This window comes from Balaenoptera physalus (genome assembly GCF_965194825.1).
Source record: "Balaenoptera physalus genome assembly, chromosome: 1".
NCBI lineage: Eukaryota > Metazoa > Chordata > Mammalia > Artiodactyla > Balaenopteridae > Balaenoptera > Balaenoptera physalus.
The window spans coordinates 47,197,051-47,218,738 of NC_138882.1; positions in this window are offsets into that span (position 1 = coordinate 47,197,051).

The following is a 21,688-nucleotide window of genomic DNA, read 5'->3' on the forward strand; positions in this document are numbered from 1 at the left end:
TCTGCTCAGGAGGGCTTCTCATGTTCCAGAACCAGGCTCATTTGCCTGACGTGCAGCAAGCCAAAAGCTGCGATGCAGAGGTTTGCAACAGAGGAAAGGTTTCTTCATGAGGCAGCCAAGTGAGGAGACAGGAGAACAAACCTAAAATCTGCCTCCCTGAAGGGGAGGGGCTTGGAATATTTATGTGATAAAGAAGCAGGGTGGTTTGAGGCGTGCTGAGGAAAGGTGATTGCAGGGAAGAAAAAGGTGAGGTAATCATTCTGTGCAGGCACAGCTAAGATACATGCTTCTTCGTGGGATGCATATGCAGGAAATGGCAGTGTCAGCATGTTCTGAGGGTGAAATTTTGGTCCCTTTGACACCAAAAGGTCATGAACCGGATACTCACACATGCCCAGTTGACGGGTTGGTGGTCCCAACCAGTCTTAACCGGCTGGAGCTTGAACTGGACACAGCTGACTCCAAGTTCTTGAAAAACAACTTGGGCAAACATCTTATTGTTTAGGCTGCGTGACGCTTGGAGGATATGTAAGTTTTTGTAAAAACAATTGCAGCGAGCTTGAAAATTGAAGGCAGTTTACAGTTTATTATTTATTAAGCAAGTTATAGTTTAATGGATCTAACTGATGTCTACCCTCGGTTTCACCAGTAAATACCCTAGATTCTCAGTTGATATGCCAGAGGTATGTAAAGACTAACAGGGACTACAAGTTGCTTGCTACTATAGCTGTCTGCCAGAGGACAGGATAAATTTCCTTTGGAGAAAGATAACATCATCCTGAACATCTACAATTTTTCATAAACAATGTTGTACAGTCAATAAAATATAACTAGACGTACCAAGAAACGGAATTCTAAACAAAAGAAACGGAATTCTAAACAAAATCTGACAATAGAAACAGATCCATAGTTAACCTAGATGTTAGGATTATGAGACATAGATTTTTTAAAAACCTGATTAATATATTCAAGAAAAATAGATGTCAAGAGGGAGAATTTCACTAAAGAATTAAAGTCTATAAAAGCATCAATGGATTTCTACAACTGAAGAACGTAATAACTGAAATTAGGATCTAAATAGAAGGTTTAATCATACGTTGGACATAACAAAGGAGGATTTGTTAATTGGATGATAAATCAGTTAAAATATTCAGATTGAAGGACGGAGAGCAAAAGGTTGAAAAATGAAGACAGTCACATAAGAGATATGTAGAACATGGAGAAAAGATCCAATGTACATAAAATGAGTCACAGAAGAAATGGAGAGAGAGAATAGTGCAGAAGCAATATATGAAAAAAATAATAGCTGAGATTTTTTTCCCCAAAACTAATGAAAGATATCAAAGAAATGCTACTAACTCCAAGCTGGATAAGAACAAAAGAACTCACAATTAGGCTCATGATTGTAAAATTTCTGCAAACCAAAGTCTTAAGAGCATCCAGAGAAAACTGACTCGTTACCTTTAAAGGAACATCAATCAGACTTAAAACTATTTTCTCAAAAGAGAAATAAAAGCCAGAAGACAGTGCCACAATGTCTCCAAAGGGCAAAGGAAAAAACAAAGATGCAGTGCAACAATGTCTCCAAACTGCAAAGGAAAAAACAAAGATGTCAACCTGGGAATTGATTACCCAGTGAAAATATTTTTCAAATGTGAAAGTGAAATAAATGTTTTTCTAGACAAATAAAAACATAGAATTCATCACCGGGAGACCCACACTAAGAGAAATGCTAAAGGGAATTCTTTGGACAGGAAGAAAGTTATACCAGAAATCCCAAAAGGAATGAAGAGCAATAGGAAGAATAGATGGTAAATACAAGGCATATTGACAGTTTTGTGGGGCTTAAAATATACAGAGAATTACAGTTCATGAAAACTATAACACAAAATTAGGACAGGGGTATCGTTTGGACTGTAGTCTATTATTAGAAGCCAAAAAAACTTAATCCTATTTATTTGGTCAAGTCTTTGTGATCCCTGTGAAGGTATCTGGGCAGAGTTCAGCCACAGAGAAGTGAGTTACAAAAAGGGTCAGAGGACCTTGGGAACACCAGGCTAAGGGCAGTGTCCAGGGCTGTTTGACTACAGGATTACATAGCCCTCTCTCTGAGCTGTGGGACTACCAGTGGATCGAACACTGTCATGGATAGACTTTTAAATAATTTTAGATGAAGAAATATTATACTGACACTTTTTTCATTGCTTTTTTCTCAATTACCAAATTTGTTTATGTTTGATTATTAAACACAAGGGCCCTCTGATGGGTAGCAGGCTGTCCTTTATTCATTTCATTATCTAGAACAAGCTGAAACTAAAGGTAAGAACTTGAATTCCATTGTGGCAGATCAAGTGAATTTGATCACAAGACCAAAATTCCTAGATAGGACAAAGGGATCAATGTTTTGGTGACCCAATGGGGAGTTTGTTGTTACTAGGCAGAATGGAGCTCCAAAACTGGATTGAAAATTATCAGTTTAAGGTGGGCAAGAGAAGAAGATGAGGTTTCCTCTCTCCCTTAGCAATATAAATACGTATTACTACAAAGTTGGCCACATACTGAAAAGCTAGTGGAACTTCCAATCCAAAAAAATAAACGTCACTTTTGAGCACTTGCTAATTGCACCTCTTTTTCAAATATGGGGCTACTAATATCTGATTCTCTCTTTTAGTATGTCTAATCTGTTATTAAAAACTTCTATTAAGTTTTAAATTTTTGGTTGTTTCACTTTCCCTTTTTAGATATTCAGTCGGTTCTTTAAGGAAAAATTTATGCTGTCATTTCTATGGTTTTCTGCTATCAAGCCTGCGTTTTTGTTTTTTTTTTTCTTACAAAATAGTAAATACTCTTGCTCTCTAACCTGTCTCTGATAACTCTAATAGTTAAAGTATTGGCAAATCTGTTTTTAGTTGACATCCTGATGCTTTAATTGTTAGCTAGTTTTCTTGACTACATGCTAGGTTCTTGTGCTTGGAAAAGAATTTGTAGGAGTAATTCAAGGCCCAGGATAAATTACATGTATCTTCTTCGAGATAGGATTTATATTTTCTTCGGAAAGATGTCTGGAGGAACTATCGCCTTAAACCAAGTTCAAGGCTTGAAGGTCCTTGATCTACCTGGGGATGTGAAAACTACCTGCTTACTTGCCGGAAGGGTGCTTCACTTCTGGCTTTCTTTTACCCCAGAGGTTATTCCTTTGAGGTTCAAGTTGACTGTAGTCGTGATTTCTTAGTAGATTTTCTAGCTTGTACAGGCCCGAGGCTTTGATTTCTGTCCTGATCACCCCATGAAGTCACCAAAAGGAAAGTTCAATTTTGCCAGGATCAGCACATATTATCAGGGCAAAATTTGTTTCTGTGCATGCTTAATATTTTGTCTCCATTTAGGTCTGCTGGTTGCTTCCTACTTTGTTAGCTCTTGGATGCTTTTAGGTTGACGCCTTTTGTATTTTCAGTTGTTTTCCATAGGATAATTGGTCTGGATAACCTACCTGCTATTCCCAGAAACTGGAAGTCCAAGATAATAAATAATCTGCATTATGCTGATATTACATCACAGAATTTGCAGTTCAAGTAGATAGTATGTACTTTCTAAGCTGAAAATAGCTGTTAAATGGTCAGTTATTAATTGTTAGAAAGTAAAAGGAAGAAACCCAGTGATTGTGTACTGGCTGCCGTCTCATGTGGGGATGTGTCATCCCCTCAGAACAGCTTTGGTTTTGCAAGCTCCCACTCACTGTTTAGCCAAAGAAGAAAATTTATTCGGGCTTTGCTATGAAGCAGAGGTCAGCAAATTATGACCCATGAGCCAAATCTGGTCTGTGGTTTGTTTTTTTTTTTTTTGAATTTTGGTAGGAACTTTATAAATTTATTTATTTATTTATTTTTGGCTGTGTTGGGTCTTCGTTTCTGTGCGAGGGCTTTCTCTAGTTGCGGCGAGCGGGGGCCACTCTTCATCGCAGTGCGCGGGCCTCTCACTATCGCGGCCTCTCTTGTTGCGGAGCACAGGCTCCAGACGCGCAGTCTCAGTAGTTGCGGCTCACGGGCCCAGTTGCTCCGCGGCATGTGGGATCTTCCCAGACCAGGGCTCGAACCCGTGTCCCCTGCATTAGCAGGCAGACTCTCAACCACTGCGCCACCAGGGAAGCCCTGTGGTTTGTTTTTAAAAGTAAAGTTTTATTGGAACACAGCTCATTTGTTCATGTATTGGGTATGGCTGCTTCTGTGTTAACAAGGGCAGAGTTGAACAGTTGAAACAGAACCTGCTTGGCCCATGAAACATACAATATTTACTCTCTGGCCCCTACAGAAAACATACATAGCCAACCACTGCCGTAAAGTATTATTCTGCCCAGGTCTGGCCTGATTAGTTTATGTGCTGGGAGCAAGTCAATTATTTTCTGCATTATTTTCATGCATTTTTTAAATACTGGAAGCTTGGACTTGGTATGATAGATTCCTCAGTCACACTGAAACATTTAAATGGAAAATAGCAATAGTGAGCAAAATAAGAATATCTTTAAGTAGCAACATGGTCATTAAATCATTACTCTTAAACAGCTCAGAAAAACTTTTCTTTTTCCTGCACAGATATTAGTTCACTTCGTTTCTGCTTTTTTAGAGAATGTTTCACTTATAAAGTCAAGCTCTTCATTTTTTCATTAACCTGTGCTTCTTGGGGCTATGTGATGGAGAGAAGGCTTAGAGGAAATGGAAATTCACAAGCAGCAAAGAACGATGAATCCAGGCACCGATCATTTGCGATGGAGGGGGATTTAGCAGATACACAGCTCTCTCCCTCTACACTGGACTAGTAGGGTTTGTGGGGCAGAGTGAACCAGCAGGGGTTGTTGCCAAAGAGCAGTATACTTTCTGAGATAATTCCTGCTTCTCAGGAGTAATGACAGAGACCTTAGCACAAAAATCAAAGAAAAAGAAACTGGAAGAGGAAGTTACGTTCAAAGCTCAGTACGTGTCTTTTTTGCTCAGCAGCAGCTCTAATTAACAGATCGCCTGTTTCTGTGTGTGATGTCAGTTAAGCTACTGTTCTGGCTCCCAACTGCGCACGGGCTTTCTTTACGCACATGGTGATGATGCCATTCGTGCTATCTTGTTAAGACTGCATCATTGTCTCTCTGCAGAATTTCGGCTTAACAGCAAAATACCTCTGAGTCTAGAAGATGGCCAGGTTGAAATGCATCTTTCTGAGATGAAACAGGAGTCATGAAAAACGCACTAGTCCCATGGGGAAAGTGTGTTGCCAAATTAAAAACAAGGAACACAGTAATTTCCCCTGACCCAGAGCCCTGTTGGACAGATGTCTTCCAAGATGTGAAGGAGAGCATGTAACAAGCACGGGATCCAGGAGTGAGGAATAAAGAAATAATGAAATCATTTCCTTATAGAAAATCAGCTGCCTTACGTGCGTGCCATTTTGCTTATTAATCCATCTGAAATTCCCTGGGGCTTTGGAGCTGGCTCTTTGCCTATGGATGAATCTGTAACTCTGTGACAATTAACTGTAATAACCATGAGAAAGACCCTTCTAAATCACCGCCAGGTCCTGGGCTACCAAAAGCCGCCTGCACCTGGGTAGCTGGCTAACAGCACCCCCATTTTACTCCGTTTTTCATGTGGAATCCACAGTTCTGTGCCTTCGCTGGGGAGCCAAGACGGCTCTAAATTCCCTTCTGTGATGTGGCGTGGTAGGAAAGGAGAAGCCGCAGCCACGGAAGGGGTATATGTGGGAAAAGCTAAGGGGGTCTCTCCTCTAAGACCAGGACACAAAAAGCCCCTCTGTTCCCGACCACCTGGGCTCACCATGCTCGTTATGTGAGAACGTGAGGGTTGACTGGACAGTCAGAGGACCCAGGAGGGTCAGAGAAGGGAGTTCCTCTGTGGCCAGTTCCTGGTGGCCCGGTGGGAACTGTGTGAGGCCGCTGGTAGTTTTCCGGGCTCTCAGTATGCTCCACGGTGACCCTCGCACAAGCACAATGGCCACATGGCCAGGGAGCCAGGTGGGCTCTATTCTAGGCAAAGGCAAGAAGGGACAACAGAGTCTGGATTTGCTTGGCCCCTTAGTCTTGTTGCTGGCCCTCTGTCTTCCAGTGCCGCATTTACCTTTCAGCAGTCCTCAAAGGGAGGGCTCATCCCAGCTGGCTCCCCTGGAAGCTGTAGATTTGCTGATTTGCACCCTTCTTGTGCATATTTTTATGTGGGCTGGGAAAACAGATGGCTCCATCCAAGTTGCTGAAAACCCAGATGGTTATTGCTGCACTAGAATGACCTGAGTTTGGGGATCTGAGTTTTCCCTGCCAGAGCCTTGGGCAAGTTAGGAAATATGTCAGTCTTTGAATTCGAGCACAGACGGATGAGGTCTGAATCGCTGTACCCCACCCTCTCCTGTGTGCTACGGGGAATACAGGAATAGTGACATTCAGCATAGTACATGACAGCTGACACCCCTGCTTCCTTACATCCTTTTTTTGAATTAGGCAGGTTAAAAATAAATTCAAACAAACAAATAAACAAACCAACAACAGAGTCATCTTTTCTTCTCTCCCACTTTTTAAATCAAGCCTGCACCCCGCCCCACATTCTAGGTAATGATGAAATAGACTTTCATAAAGGAAATTCAGAAATAATTTCAAGCCAACATTTATTGAGCACCTATTTTATTCCAGCTAGGTGTTGGAAATACCACATTGAATAATACATGGTTTTTTTGATCAGAGAACTCCGAGTCCACCTGGAAGAGATATGTGTAATATGTGTAAAGAGAAGATATCTGTAAAAAGAAGGAGGAGGAGGAGGAGGAGGAGGGGATGTAAGTGCTGTAATAGAGGTAGGTACAGAGTGGCATGGAGACATAAAGAGGGACGGGTTTCTTTTCCTTAAGAATAGCAGGACTCAGCCCTGGGGTGGTGATACTTGAGGGAAAGTAAGACTTTCCCTGGGGCAGAGGTGGGAAGGACAGTCCCAGCTGTGAAATATGGAGGCCTGTGTAGGACACTGGTGGTTACTACACAGTGTCTGGTCCCCTCGGCTCTCCCTTCCCAACCTCCATTTATTCCAGTGTCTACCCCTGCTCGCATGACTCTGGGGAAGTCACCCCCATCCCCAGCTCCAGGGGTAGATCCCAATGGGTCTAAGATCATCATGGCAGTCACATTCCTGTGAAGGCTGGATTTAGAAATGGGTACATGACTATATTTTGGCCAGTGAGACAGGAAGTCTTCTGTGAAATATCTAGGAAATCTTCCTCCCTCCTAAGAAAACAACACATGGAGAAAGGTTGCCCTTTCTCTCACAGACGTTGCCCTGTCTCTCCTAAGCAAAGGGAGGGTGTAGAGCAGGGAAGAGATATGGTTTGATTGTGGGGTTAAGTGTAGCCAGAGCAGGAAGCGTCACTGGGAGGTGGCCGGAAATATCTGCTAAAGGACCTTGGATGCATCAGAGGTTCTGCTTCCCGAAGTAGGTGATGGGGTTATTCCTGCAGTCCTGGCCATGGCACGGCAACAGTGAAGCATCTGGACTCAAGGTGACCTTGGGCTGGGATTTCGAAAACAGTGCAGGCAGTTGAAGTGATGCAGCTCTAAAAACAGAGTTGTCTCCTTTTCAGCAAAGATTGTGCCAAAAGGGAACCCTCTGTGGAAACCCTTAAGCTGCACATTTGCCTTTTCAGCCACTTTCATTATAATCACTCACCACTGAAATAATATGTGTAAGGCGCTAAGTAGAGTATCACAAACATGGCGAGTGCTCAATACATGTTAGTTACCAGCATTGTCACCGATAGCAAAAGATCCTTTTTGGATGCCAAGGATAGCAGAATAATGTACAAAAATAGTCCCGAGGGGATCTTTCTCCCCATCTCTGCCGGTTGGGAGGTTGATTTGCCTTGTATTATTACTTCATTTATAACTCTTATCTTCTTCTGCCAGTTTTTCCTCGTACCATAGGGCCCATGGGAGTGGTAATGCCGGCAGGGTCCTGGCTGCAGGCTGCATCTGGCTTTACTGGTCCAAAGCCTCAAATTTAGATTGCTGATCCCACAAGTGTGAACCTCTTGGCTCCATGTCTGGGTCTCTCTACTTTCAGTTAGACAGGAAACCAAGGCTGGGCAAACCTCCAAGGTTTCAGATAGGCCTTCTGTTCAGATAAGCTTCCAAGGATGTTTCTGCTTGGGAACAGTAACAGTTCAAGTTCTTTCCTGGGTTTTAACTTGTGCCTCTGTGACATACCAACAGATTTAGAACTGACGTTATAATTGGAGTCAAAATGCCCACATGTGACTTGAATTAAACAGACCTCCATGGATCAGAGACGCAAGGCTGACTAATCTCAGGGTGTTAGGCTGAAATTTTTGGGAGGCACCAAGCAATCTACCCTGTGAGAGATAAGTCTTTGGCCTATGTGCTTATTTTAAATGGAGTTCAGTTCATGTTGGGATACAAAGCAGTTTCCTCAGGTCTTAGAGAAGTAGCACAGTAGGGTAGGAAAATGGGCTTTAGCCTCGTTCTGTCCTGAGTTCGAACCCCTTCTCCATCCCCTAGTAGATGTGACCACGTCATTTAATTTCTCTGATCCTCAGTTTCTGGCACGTTTCTCATAGGGTTATTGTGAGGGTCAAATGAGGTCTGTGCTGAATGACCAGAACATCATAAATGCTCCATAGATGGTGGATATTATTTCTAAAGCCACAAGGAGAGGAGATTGCTATGATACAAATTTAACAGTTCAAAAAAAAAATAATGTTAATAAAAATAATGAAATTATTAGAAATAGGCTAGTTTGCTCAAGAGAACAAATTCTTTCAGACATTCTCATTATACTTGATTCTTTCCAGATCTTTCATATTGGTTACCCAGGCTTAAGAATTTGCCAGTGTCCCCTAGAAGCAATATATTAGGGAAAAGTTCTCCCAAGTGTCGGTAAAACTAATAATAGTGTTTTCCAGCTCAATTTGGAAGAATGAATAAAGCCCTGGGGAACGGAAGTTCTTATTTTACCTTTGCAATCAACTCAGATTTATCAAAAACATGGGAAAAAACTAACATTCAAAAAAGAGATAACTGCTATGCACAAATCAACAAAGAGAGAAATTCAGCCTTTGCGTCCTTTGAAAACAAGGCGGGGATCCTAAGCAGACACGGAGATCTCTTCATTCAGGTTTAGATTCACTTAAATGAGTGAGGTTGAAGTATCTATGAAGGTTTGTTCAGCGAAGGATCTTTGAGCACCTGCTACGGGCACACCAATGAAGTGTGATCACACAGAAAGAGGGTGTGTCTCAGGTCAGGTTTGAACTTGAGGGGCTGTAAAGTGAGGCGTTTACAGCTAAGAATCTGAAAGTTAAGATTCAAAATTGTTCCATTCCTAGAAGCACTGCACGCCCAGACTCTTTGGGCTGGTTCTCTCCAAAATGTGCCCTTGGGCCATCTCTCACCCATTCTTTCACCTCTCCTTGCCTTATTAGAGTTCTTCAATTTGATTTTCATTTATCAGTTATCTGAGAAATAATGGCTCTCACGATATAATTCATGGGACTCCGATTGGTAACACCCAGTTCCTTAAAGTTTAAATGTTCATTCTTGAAGTCGGGTAATAACAATACATTTTCTCCAGATATAATTGCTTGCTTGATCCTACGCTTTCAAATCCCATGCAATTTGCTCCTTGAAGCATTATTAATCTACTCCACCTTTTCCCTCATTCCCCAATACTCTACAAGGTCCTACCTCTTCCTGTCAAAATTTTGTATCTTGTCTTAAGCCCCTGATTTTAGGAGTATTACCATAAACCATAGCTAAAATAAATTTTTAAAAATTTATTAAACTATTACTCTATTCTCCCCGCCAGTTTAGCTGAGGTGTTGAAATGTTTTTGAGGGAGAGCAGTTGTATGACTGCATCCTTTCCTGGTCAAATCTGTCTGAGGGTGGAAACTACTAAGAACCACTTGTCTAATCCCTTCCATCTGTCAAGATTGTCTTTAGTAACTGTAATCAAATGAGCTTCCGTGAAATGCACAGGAGAGCTGTGATGCAATTATCACTAATCGAGTTGTTCTAGTTGATATCTGGGCACGGCTGGCTTTGTTTATGGCTCAGATGAGCACATTTTAATGATCCAAAGAAAATGAACACAAGTTTCCACTTCCAGTATTAAGTCTGAATAAATAAATGCAAATGAAATTGTCAGTGAAAATGAATTCCTTTTAACTTCAGCCTCCCTTATGTACTTTTCCATTAGTGGGACCCTCTTGCTAAAGGCTGAAAGAATGTTTTGTGTTGCAGATGGTGGCCGCCATTCAACTCCAATCACTTCAACTCTGGAAGGTACAAGTCCACCCCAGTTTGGGCTCCAGATAGCCAACCCACCAAGTGAAAGTACATCCTGTCCTAGCCAGGAAACACCACAGGAGAGCTGCATTCTCAAAAACATGCCATTTGCTTCTATGACAACGCTGGAAACATGCAAATATTATACATTTAGCAAAATCCCACACATTAGAGAGCAAACTCCTGGCTCTCTGAGATGTTCGACAGTTTTCAGCTTTATGTGACATATTTCTTTCAAGTCTAGCATTTCAAGCAAAATGGAAATTGGTTGCCTTAGGCCAAGCTTTTACTTCTCCAACATCATAAAGGGAATTATGCCACAGAATTCTGCAGGAATTTGCGATCAGGACTTTGCTCAAAACCTTCCAATGGCTTCTTTTTTCTTATAGGAAAAGTCCAAACTCTTGAAAAGCCCAAAAAATCTGGTACCAATGAACCTTTTTACCCTTCCAGATTTTCTGCCACTCCCTCCCTTTTCCCAATACCTTATGCTCCAACTAAATGGCATATAATCAACCATTTTCTAAAAACTGTTTTTCTGCACTTTCAAATTCCATTCAGTTTGCTCCTCTTAGCACTATTACCCTACTTCACTCTTCCCCTCAGCCCCCTACTATCCTGTGAGGTTCTACCTCTTCCTTTAAAATTCCTACATCCTATATCAGTGCCTTGAGTCCAAGAGTTTTTCCATAAACTATAAGCCAAAATATGCTTAAAATTTTTTAAACCACTATTATAATTTTACCCATAGTCTACCTAGTGTTGTTATTACCTGCCTACACTTTATTCATTTTGGGAACCTCTAGCTCTACCTCACCACAATGCTGGCACGTGGTACATACTCATTAAATGCTGTCATGTGTGTTCAATTAAATTGAAATAATGGTTACAGTTTACTAGAATGATGATGATTAGCATCATCTAAATAATTGGCCTAATATGTATCTTAATTACATAAAAAATAATCTACATGGACCAATTTTATTTTCCCTACACAAGTTCAGAGTTTGTTTCTTGGTGTTTGATACCCTTTCGACCAGACCTCTCCTAACATTCCCATCAGTCACAATGACTAAGAGATTATAACCATTGACAAGTTTGCCAGATCCATTGTGATAGACAAAGGGAAGAATACAAAAGAAATGTTATATATGATCTCAGAGCTTAAAATGAAGTAGGGGAAAAGATACTAAAACATATGTAATATTTTGGGAACTCTAAGCAGTCATGGTACCAGCTAATAATGTAAAAGGAAACCAGGGAAAGAAGAGATAAGTGGGGACTGGAGTGATGAGGGCAGGTGTCCTGGAAGAGATGGGGTATGGATGAGCTTGAAGGTAGGTGGGCTCTCAGGCATACAGTGGAGGTGAGGGCATTGCCTGCTTAGTGAGGAACTGAACAGAGCTCCACAGCAGGCTGGTCAGAGTGAGCAGAGTAGGAGGGCGCTAGACATGCCGATGGGAGGGGACGGAAAACAGCCCACTGAACTGGAGTGGACGATCTATGTTGGGTGGGTGCAAGAAGGAGAGGAGCAAATAGATTTAGGATAAGTAGTTTGAATGAAGTCAGACAAGGAATAAAAGAAGCATTTTAGGGAAAAACAAACACGAATAGGGAGCCATTATAGGTTCTTGAGCAAGCGCAAAGCAAGAGCAAGCCTTTCCCTTTGTGAAGATTAGCTGAAAGCTGATTGCAACACTGGGTGGAGGTGAGAGAGACTACCAAGAGGGGAGGCAAGTGAGGAGGTCGATGCTGAACAGAGCTGGAAGAGGAAGGTGAGGAGGTCAAGGCCGAGGCTCGGGGGGAATCATGTGGCGAGTTGGGGACTACAGGGCATTCCAAAGAAAGGATGGACTTGCTATGGGAAGAGAAGGGAATCAAAGAGGAACCATCATTCCAGCCTGGGAACTTGTGTAGCAAAGAACAGTGACTTGTTTTTATTTTTAGGAGATAGAGAGAAAATGTGTTTTCTTAGAAGACTGTAGTTTTGGACGATGGCTGGACAATTATATGTTGAGTGTGCATATTAATGAAAAACTTATCAAATGTCTATAATCTGCTAAATGCTGTGAATTCAGAAGTGAATAAGCACAATATCTGTCCTCAAGGAGTTCAAATTCAGTGGTAGGTTGGTCCTAGGGAGCAATGGTAGATATTATCAGGATAAAGCCTCCTGAGGAAGGCTTTCTGAGAGGAGGTACCTTGAAGAATGACCAGGAGATGATGAGGCAAAAAGGGTGGTTGTGAATGAAGCCTTTCAAGAGGCAGAAGCTCGAACAAAGATGAATAGGGCTGAGAAACAGAAGCTCGAGGTGGGTACCGATGATTGGCATAATAGATTTTGCAATCTGTATGCCAGCAGAATGCTTTGATAGATCGTACTCCTGCCCCATCCATCATCTAGCACCTATAGGAGAGCTGCAAAGGAATGTTAAATAACAACAACAGCAACACAAACCCAGGTTTAAGGGGAATCAAAGATTCCGGCTCTGAAATTTGCCGTCAACAGCGAGAAAGATTGCTATTTATCTCTTCTGCAATTAATCTTGAACTATTTAATGATGCATATACAGACAAGGTGAAAATATCCTGCAGTGAGAATACAAATGGAAGCCCTTTGTCTGACAGATGAGATAGGGCAGGAAAACTGTAGATGGAAATGAAATTCTGTAAATCTACACTATAGCCAGTAGCCCCTATGGATGTGAAATATTGATTTAGTGCTACCATCATTCTAAGTTCTGAATAAATTATCCTAATAGCATCTAAGCATCCAGTGAGCTGAAATTTTCAGGGGCAAGATCAAGAATGGCCCGTCAGTTATCAAAAACATACTGAGTTCCTACTAAGTGCCAGGCACTATGACAAAATCACATTAGTTGGGAGAAAAAGCAGTAAAGTGGCTATTAAGACTGATCTGCAACCAAGTTTTTTGCAGACAACTCGTTGAGGGCAGATGTTCCTCAGGTACATCAGATAATCAAAGCTAATAAAAGGGTACTGAGTAAAAGCATGCTTATCATAGGCATAACAAACATAACATCTCCACAAGAAGAGGATTTTTGAAGGCGTGTTATATATGTTAGGGATAGGATATTATAAACTGGGGATTTTCTATTCCTCTGTGATTCTTCTGAGGTTTTGTGTGTTTTAAGTTCATTTGCCAGTGGAAGCATATAGTGGTTCATGGTCCAGTCTATAGTGTAAGGAAATTCCTCCTGAAATCCAAGAGATCTTGATTTAATTCATCTCAGATGAAGCCTGGGCATCAGTATGTTTTCTAAAGCGCCCCAGCTGATTGCAAAATGCAGCCCAGGTTGGGAACCATTCTGACCGAGAGCACTACCGGCCCTTGGACACTGGGACCCAGGGTGTTCGCCCCAGTCAGTGTGACCGTGATGCTGGGCTCCACACTCCACGCGACATGACCCTGCGCCTTTGGATCAGACTGAGTCCCTCACACCCCAGGCAGTGATGAGTGGGAACCATAGGCTCTAGAGTTTAGTTTTCCAGCTACTGTCTCAGATTGTTCCATGTGTCTCCTACTCTTGCTCCCAATCCGTGGCTCCTCTGGAGAGAAGGAAGCAGAGCCTGAGGGCAGAATTCTAAGGCTAGTGCCATGAGGGGCAAGTCACCCTTTTGGGCTTCTTCTCCAAGAAGAAGAAGCTACGTGCTGAAAGCAGGTAGCAGGCAGTCTCTGACTATGGGAACGTCATTAAAGGAAGGGCGAGGCTTTCCTGTAGGTGCTTCTCTCCTCTTGCTTTTACATGGATTTTGTACCCTAAGATGACTTGTAGTCAGTGCCTGTAGGCACAGATTACTGGCATCTCTTTGGGAGCAAGTAAATGACCATTCCTACCTCACCTCACCCAAGCGAAGGAAACCAGAAGCTCTCATGGCAGCATGGATTGGGTAAGGGGAAAGGGCTCCATGTGAGAGAGTTGGCTTACAATTTCTGAAGACATGAGAACTGAAATGTTATTTTAAACAAAAACTTCAAAGGTTAGCTCTATTTAATTTTCTGAATTCTGCCCTGTTTGGGAAAAGCCCTCTACTGCATCACTCTTACTACAACAAAATATCTTAATCTATAGTCTCAACCTTTATTCTCTTATTCTGTCTCCAGTAAGGAAGAAGACGGAGATGTGTAACAGATAGGCATATAATTAAAATGAATGAGAAAGTTATTGCCTAGCTTTCTCTCTTTCTGGACTAAAAACGTACTGTGAAACCCAGGAGGTCCTGAGCGCTCAGTCAGGCCACCATTCTCATTTCATAGAAGAGGGAATGGAGCTCCTCAGAGTTGAAGTGACTTGTCTAAAATGGCACAGCTTGTTGGTGCCAGATCTGTCTCCTTTATCCTTTCTGGTAGGTATTATTTCCAGCCCTTCAATCATCTTGACAACTTTCCTCTGAAGCCTGTCCAATTTCTGCTGCCCTTTCTCAACTGAAGCTCCTGGAATTAGACACATGACCCCAGAGGGGTCTGATGTTATCTGAGCATAAATAGAAGATTGCTTTAGTGTTCCTACATTCTAGGTATCCATTCCAATGCTATGCTTGCTCTGGGGGTTATTTCTGATGATGACCCTCTGGTCTATTTCTGACATGCTGGAACACGTTCTCCCATCTCACGTGTCTCGGGTCTGGTTTTCTTCCCCAAGTGTAATGGTGCCCTTACTGAGCACACCCTGCGAAGGATAAAACCTCAGATGTTCAAAACATCTTTCTTTCTGGAAACACAAAGCACCTTTCTAAGAATACCGGCCTCCTCGATGCTTCTGGAGGGGTGGGTAGACTGCCAGATTCCAACTTTGTGGTTAGACAGATTAGTGTCCAAAGTTTAATTGATTTAGCCTGAATCACCTATGAAGACGGGTGAAGCTTATTCTGGCGGGCAGAGAGGTGACCTTATCCCTAGTCAGCACGGAGCCAGTTAGTCCGTATTTAGGGCACCTCTCCCCCAACCGCTCACAACTGCCAGCCAATGCCTCCTTTTATTTACTGTTGCAGCAGTTCCTCCATATTCATTGTTCACATGCTTTCAACTCCATGGCAGATAAGATACAAAGCAAATTTGAGATGCTTAAGCTTTGCCCTTGCAGGAGTTTGTGAGTCAGTATTTTTTAAATCCTTGGGGGATCTGTTTATTTTCTAGATCCTACCAAGCTACCTTCCTGTAAGGCCCTCCACTGTGCTCCCTGAGCATTTTGTTCACCGTCACTGCATGTATCCCATTGTCTCGTACCCGCTTACCTGTCTCACCTGCTGCCCTCCTCCTCCCCAAGCCAGGCTCCAGGCCGGGAGCTCCACAGCCTGCAGGGGGTGCACACGGGGATGGTGCATGCTTGTTTGCGGAATGGATGTACTCCCCAAGAAAGCCCCCTCTGCCGGCCCCTGCCTCCGCCTCTGGGTGCCTCAACTCTGCTTTCCCGGGGGTGCCTCCTAGGAAAACAGAAAAGCACTGCCTGTGTGGAACTTGTGGGTTCTGCTGAGGAGTTTGGATTCTGCTTCATCCTCAAGCTCATGAATCGGTGATTGACTCTTTCAGGGAGCAGCCGTCTCAGACATTTGGGGCTGATGTCTGTCCCCGCTGTCTCATGTCAAAGCGATGGGGCATAAGCAGCTGTGACCACAGAGTGGAACAGGGAGTAAGTCGGCACTGAGCTGACTCTAAGGATTGGACGATTTCGGCACCCAGCAAACTGCCGTGGGCGAAGTCAGTGCCTGTTGGTGATTGTGGCGATGGTCTCCCCATGCCCTCCTTAGAAACCCTCCAAGGAAGGCTCCCATCTGCTGCTGCAATTTATCTTGCCTTGTAAGGTCTGAGACCAGACTGCTGAGGACACAGCGTTTTAAACACTGAGCTCTCTTGGGATGGTGCCCAGAGCAAGGTTCCAGGAACACAAAATATCTCCACAATCCCTGGGGAGAAGCTACTGATGGAAGCAGCCGAGGTGAAATCTCAGTGGGGGGCTTGTGATTCTCTAATCTTCTACCTCTTCCCTTCCAGCAGGGATATAAGTCAAGCCAGTGGCCAGCCCTCTGGAGGTCCTCCTCAGATGGACCGATGGTTCTTACTGTTGACCAAGGCCATGACCCAGTGCTCAGAACTGCCACCGGTTCATCTGTGAGAAGACAATGTTGTTAAAGTGAGCCTACGACTAGCTAACACTCATCGAGCCTTTGTTACGAGCCAGGCCCATCGCATGGGTTATCTTATTTAAGACAACCCTATGAAGTAGGTACTTTTATGTCTGAGTTACAGATGAGGAGGGTACATGGATTTCCCACTGTCACCCAGTTTAAGAAATTTCAGAATTGGGAATTCTAACCCAGCATAGACCAGAGGTCCACAGGCCATCCTGTTTCTCTTTCATGGCACTGCCTCTCTGACGGTTGGCAAGGGAGCCTTGGAAGAATTATGTCCAAAAGAATCACCAAGACAGCAGGATGGAAAAGTGGCGGAGAGGCAAGAGTTTATTTGGAGGAAATTGGAAAAGTAACATGAATGCTTTATCCAACAGAGGCACCCGCTCCAACTCGGTGACGTGATACCAATTAAGTTTCGTAAACAAAAAAATTTCCTTGGGGAGAACCATGGGTGGGCTGCCCAGCCCTGGCGGGCTCTCCAAGAATCTGAGATGCATGTACATGCACACACACACATAAACACAAACACACACACCATGAAACAGACATGCAGACACAATGAAGCAGAGTTCACTGACATCAAAGGCACAGACAGCTTTCTGTTCCCTTCTGTTTTCTGGATTTCCAGCAGTCTGCAATGTGTCCCAGAGAGAAGAATTCAAGAGACTGAAATCGCAAAACTAGTCAGTGGCAACACGCAGAGAGGAAGCTTCAAATGAGAAAATACCTGCTTTTTTCCTGGAAAGTACCTCAAAAGAAAAAAACATCTTTCTTCTTACGCCATCTGAACCAAACTCAGAGCCAGTGGACAACCTAACAATGCAAAACATTAAATATGAGAAAGGATTTTGACAACTGCCAAGAGCCTACCCGCTCCGTCTTAGAACTGACCACTCCCATCTTGGTCCAAACTGCAGTTTATAGATTCTTTTTTTTTCAGACCATAAACTACCTAAGGGGTGAGTTTGTACCTCCAGTCCTTCACGTGGTAACTACAAACATAGGAACTCAGTAGTCATTTGCTGAATTAATTTTTTTTTTTTTTTTTTTGCCTTCTATCTACCAGGCCAGGTAGGACAGACGACCTCTTCCTATACCTGAAACCTATATTTCAGTCATCATGAACTTGAACCGGCATGAACCTAGAAGCTCTTCTTTCAAGGTGGTCATAAAATGAGCCCAGGTCTGGAAGACGGCCAATGCTTGGTTTGGGTTTGATTCTTGGCTCTATCACTCACTTAAGGTTACTTGATTTTTCCACTCTTCAGCTTATTTGTAAGATTGGAGTTCTAGAAATGTCAGAGAACTATTGCCAGGTGGGGTATTATTTTCAGCAGAAGAACTATTACAGTTCTGTAAAAATATACCTTAGACCATGTCAATTGTCTGCTTAGATCTCTTCAGTGATTTATCAACTCATTCATAGTAAAAGTCAAATTCCTCCCATTGGCCTGCAAGGCCCTACAGGATCTGGCCCATTGTACTGCTCTCCTCTGCCCAGACACACTGGTCTTCTTGCTATTCATTGGACACTCCAAGCATCCTTTCCATTGGCCATTCCCTCTGTATGGAGTTCTATTCTATTCATGTGGCCAGCCTCTTCAGCTGCTGCAAGTTGAAGTTGCGCGTTCTCAGGAAAGCCTACCGCCACAAACACCAATACCGACAGCTGATTTTAAATTGTAACTTGAACCCCACACGTAAAATCTTGGTCCATTGTACTCTGATCTATTATTCTTCTAAAGCACTTTCCCCCTTCTAACATATTCTCTAGCTCCCTATATATATGTATATTGCCTGGAAATCCCCAGTGCCACTCTCACTCCCCAATATAGCTTCACAACAGCCAGGATTTTTGTGTGTTTTGTACGATGATATATCTCAAGTGTCTAAAACAGTACCTGGCACACAGTGTGGGCACTCAATAAATGAATAACAGTCCAGTGAAGATAGTTTAGTGCCTGGCACAAAGAAAGTCTTAATAATTGTAGCCATCAACACCATCATGGTCATTGTCAACATCTTCATCATCATTGGGACACTAGTGGCCCTCTTATAGGGCCCTGAGGAGAATAAAAGAGTTAAGGTATATAATACATCTAGCACAGGGCTGGTGTATATTAAGTACTTGGTAAATGTTATTTCCTTTCCTCTTCTCTTTTGTGGGTTTTTTATATTGCTCGTTGTTTATGGAGGACCCTTAGGACATAGCTGTGAAGCAAAACAAACTACCCAGTCTACATGTAAGTGTCACATAGGGCCACTTACAGAACACTTTGGAACTGCTGATTAATTATTACTACTATCATTAGCTGAGTATCAAAATTGAATTTATGTGACTTTGCATTCTCTTGATCTCGATTTTCATTATTAAGCACACTTTCTGCTGCTTTTTCTACAACTCATGAGGAAGAAAAAGGAGGAGGAAGAGGAGGAGGAGAAGAAATAGAAATGTATATTTGCTTTTATAATTCCTGGGTTTACATATATACCAGGGGGAAATATACCTGTAGGAAAAGAACATTACATTACCAGTTTAAAGTTAAGCATTCTCTAGAAAATTCTATAAGCATAAAAATGATATTGAGGGTTACAAAGGTATATATTTCCATGCTAGTGGCTAGAAATACCAGGCTGTAAATGTTTTCACGTCAGCAGAAATATTCACTTTTTTAAAAACCTTTTCTTTTCTCTTTCCTATGTCAATGTAAAGGGAATTATTTTGAATGTTAAGCATGTTCCAGGTGCACAAATTCTGCCTGTCAATAGTTAACATAAAACACGATAATGACACCTCATTTTTCCTGCCTCTTGGAAATGCAGAGAATGCACAGAATACAGAGACCTTGGGTAGGACCAAGCATCAGGACAAGTTACTTCTGGTTGTCAAATTCAGTGTGCACCTTAGGCTGGAAATGCACCCCCGTTGCCCTTCTTTCCTTAGTGCTCCAGGCAATAGTATGGCTCTTTCATCTTTATGCTTTTACATAGTTTTTAAAAAAATTATTTGTTTTTGAATCAAGCAGTTCTTGAATGCTGCATGGAACAGCTCCAGTCGTTATTGACAGAATTGCCTTTACTGTCAACCTGGTGTTGTGCCATTCTGTTTTTCTGTAAAATGATTTTACAAGGAGACATGCTTATCATGTCACATTAGAAAGTCAAATGACTCTTTTATAAATTCTATACTTTGTTTGGGAATCATGCCCAGATGCCAACTCTCTTATCGTGTCAATAAATATATTTTCTGCATAAAATGTGAATCATCTTGACTTCCCACCTGCCACCCCCTCCCCCAATTTAGGGGATGGTCAGGGTTGATGTAGCCATTGTGATAAACTGTGATTTGTCAGGGGTGATTTCCTGGGACAAAGCTAGGGTGGGATTCATACCCAAGTTTAAGTACAATCAAGGTTCAAATAGTAAACAAATGCAAACATTAGTCCTATAGATCTAGAGGTAAGGTTGAAGTTAGGATCCTAAAGCCAGGAGTGGGACTTATACGCGAACAACAGTAAACCAAAGAAAAAAGGTGTAGTCTGAAGGGGTAATTATCTCAAAAACTAGAGGATATAAAAGCCAGTGAGGGGGCTTCCCTGGTGGAGCAGTGGTTGAGAATCTGCCTGCCAATGCAGGGGACATGGGTTCGAGCCCTGGTCTGGGAAGATCCCACATGCCGCGGAGCAACTAGGCCCGTGAGCCACAACTACTGAGCCTGCGCGTCTGGAGCCTGTGCTCCGCAACAAGAGAGGCTGCGACAGTGAAAGGCCCGCGCACCGCGATGAAGAGTGGCCCCTGCTTGCCACAACTAGAGAAAGCCCTTGCACAGAAACGAAGACCCAACACAGCCAAAAATAAATAAATAAATAAATAAATAATAAAAAAATAAAGGAATTCCTTAAAAAAAAAAAAAAAAAAAGCCAGTGAGTGGGTCAGTCGATCTAGAAAGGCCAGAAGCAGGGCAGAGGTGAAAGTTGGGCAGTGTTTAAGACTGAGAATGAACAGACTTTGTTTTTTTTTTTTTTTAAAGAAACTTATTATCATCATACAAAATGGATTAAAGACAAGCAGAAGACCTGAAACTGTTACTTTTCAGAGAAAACATAAGGGGAAAACTTCACGACATTGCATTTGCATTTATAAACAATAAAAGCAAAAATAGTCAAGTGGGATTACATCAAATTAAAAGTTTCTGAACAGCACAGGAAACAATTAACAGAGTGAAAAGGCAACCTATGGAATGGGAGAAAATATCTGCAAGCCATATATCTGATAAAGGGTTATGATCTAATATTTACAAGTAACTACTTCCATTCAAAAGCATAAAAATAACCCTGTTTTAAAAATGAGCAAAAGACTTGAATAGATGTTTTTCCAAAGAAGACATACAAGTGGCCAATAGGTATGTGAAAAGATGCTCAACATCACTAATCATCAGGAAAATGCAAATTAATAACGCAGTGAGATATCACTTCACACCTATCAGGATGGCTATTATCAAAAAAACAAAACAAAACAAAACAAAAACTAAAGATAACAAGTGTTGATGAGGATGTGGAGAACAGGTAACCCTTGTACATTGTTGTTGGTGGGAATGTGAAATGGTGCAGCCACTATGGAAAACAGTATGGAAATCCCTAAAAAAATTAAAATAAAAGTACCATATGATTCAGCAACCCCATTTCTGAGTATTTATCTAAAATAATCGAAATCAGAATCTTGAAGAAATAGTTGCACTCTCATGTTCATTGCAGTATTGTTCACAATAGCCAATTTGTGGAAACAACTTAAATGTCCATCAACAAATGAAAGGATAAAGAAAATGCGGTATATACATACAATGAAATATTATTGAGCCTTAAAAAAGAAGGAAATTCTGTCTATGCAACAACATGGAGGTACCTTGAGGACATTATGGTGAGTGAAATAAGCCAATCACAAAAGGACAAATACTGCATGATTCCACTTACATGTGATACTAAAATAGTCAAACATATAGAAACAGATAGTAGAATGGTGGTTGCCAGAGCTGAGGGTAGGGGGAAAGAGGAATTGCTATTCAATGAGTATAAAGTTTCAGCTTTGCAAGATAATTAAGTTCTAGGGATCTGCTGTATAACATACTATACTGTATTGTACATTTAAAAATTTGTTTAGAGGGTAGATCTCATGTTAAGTGTTCTTATCACTATAA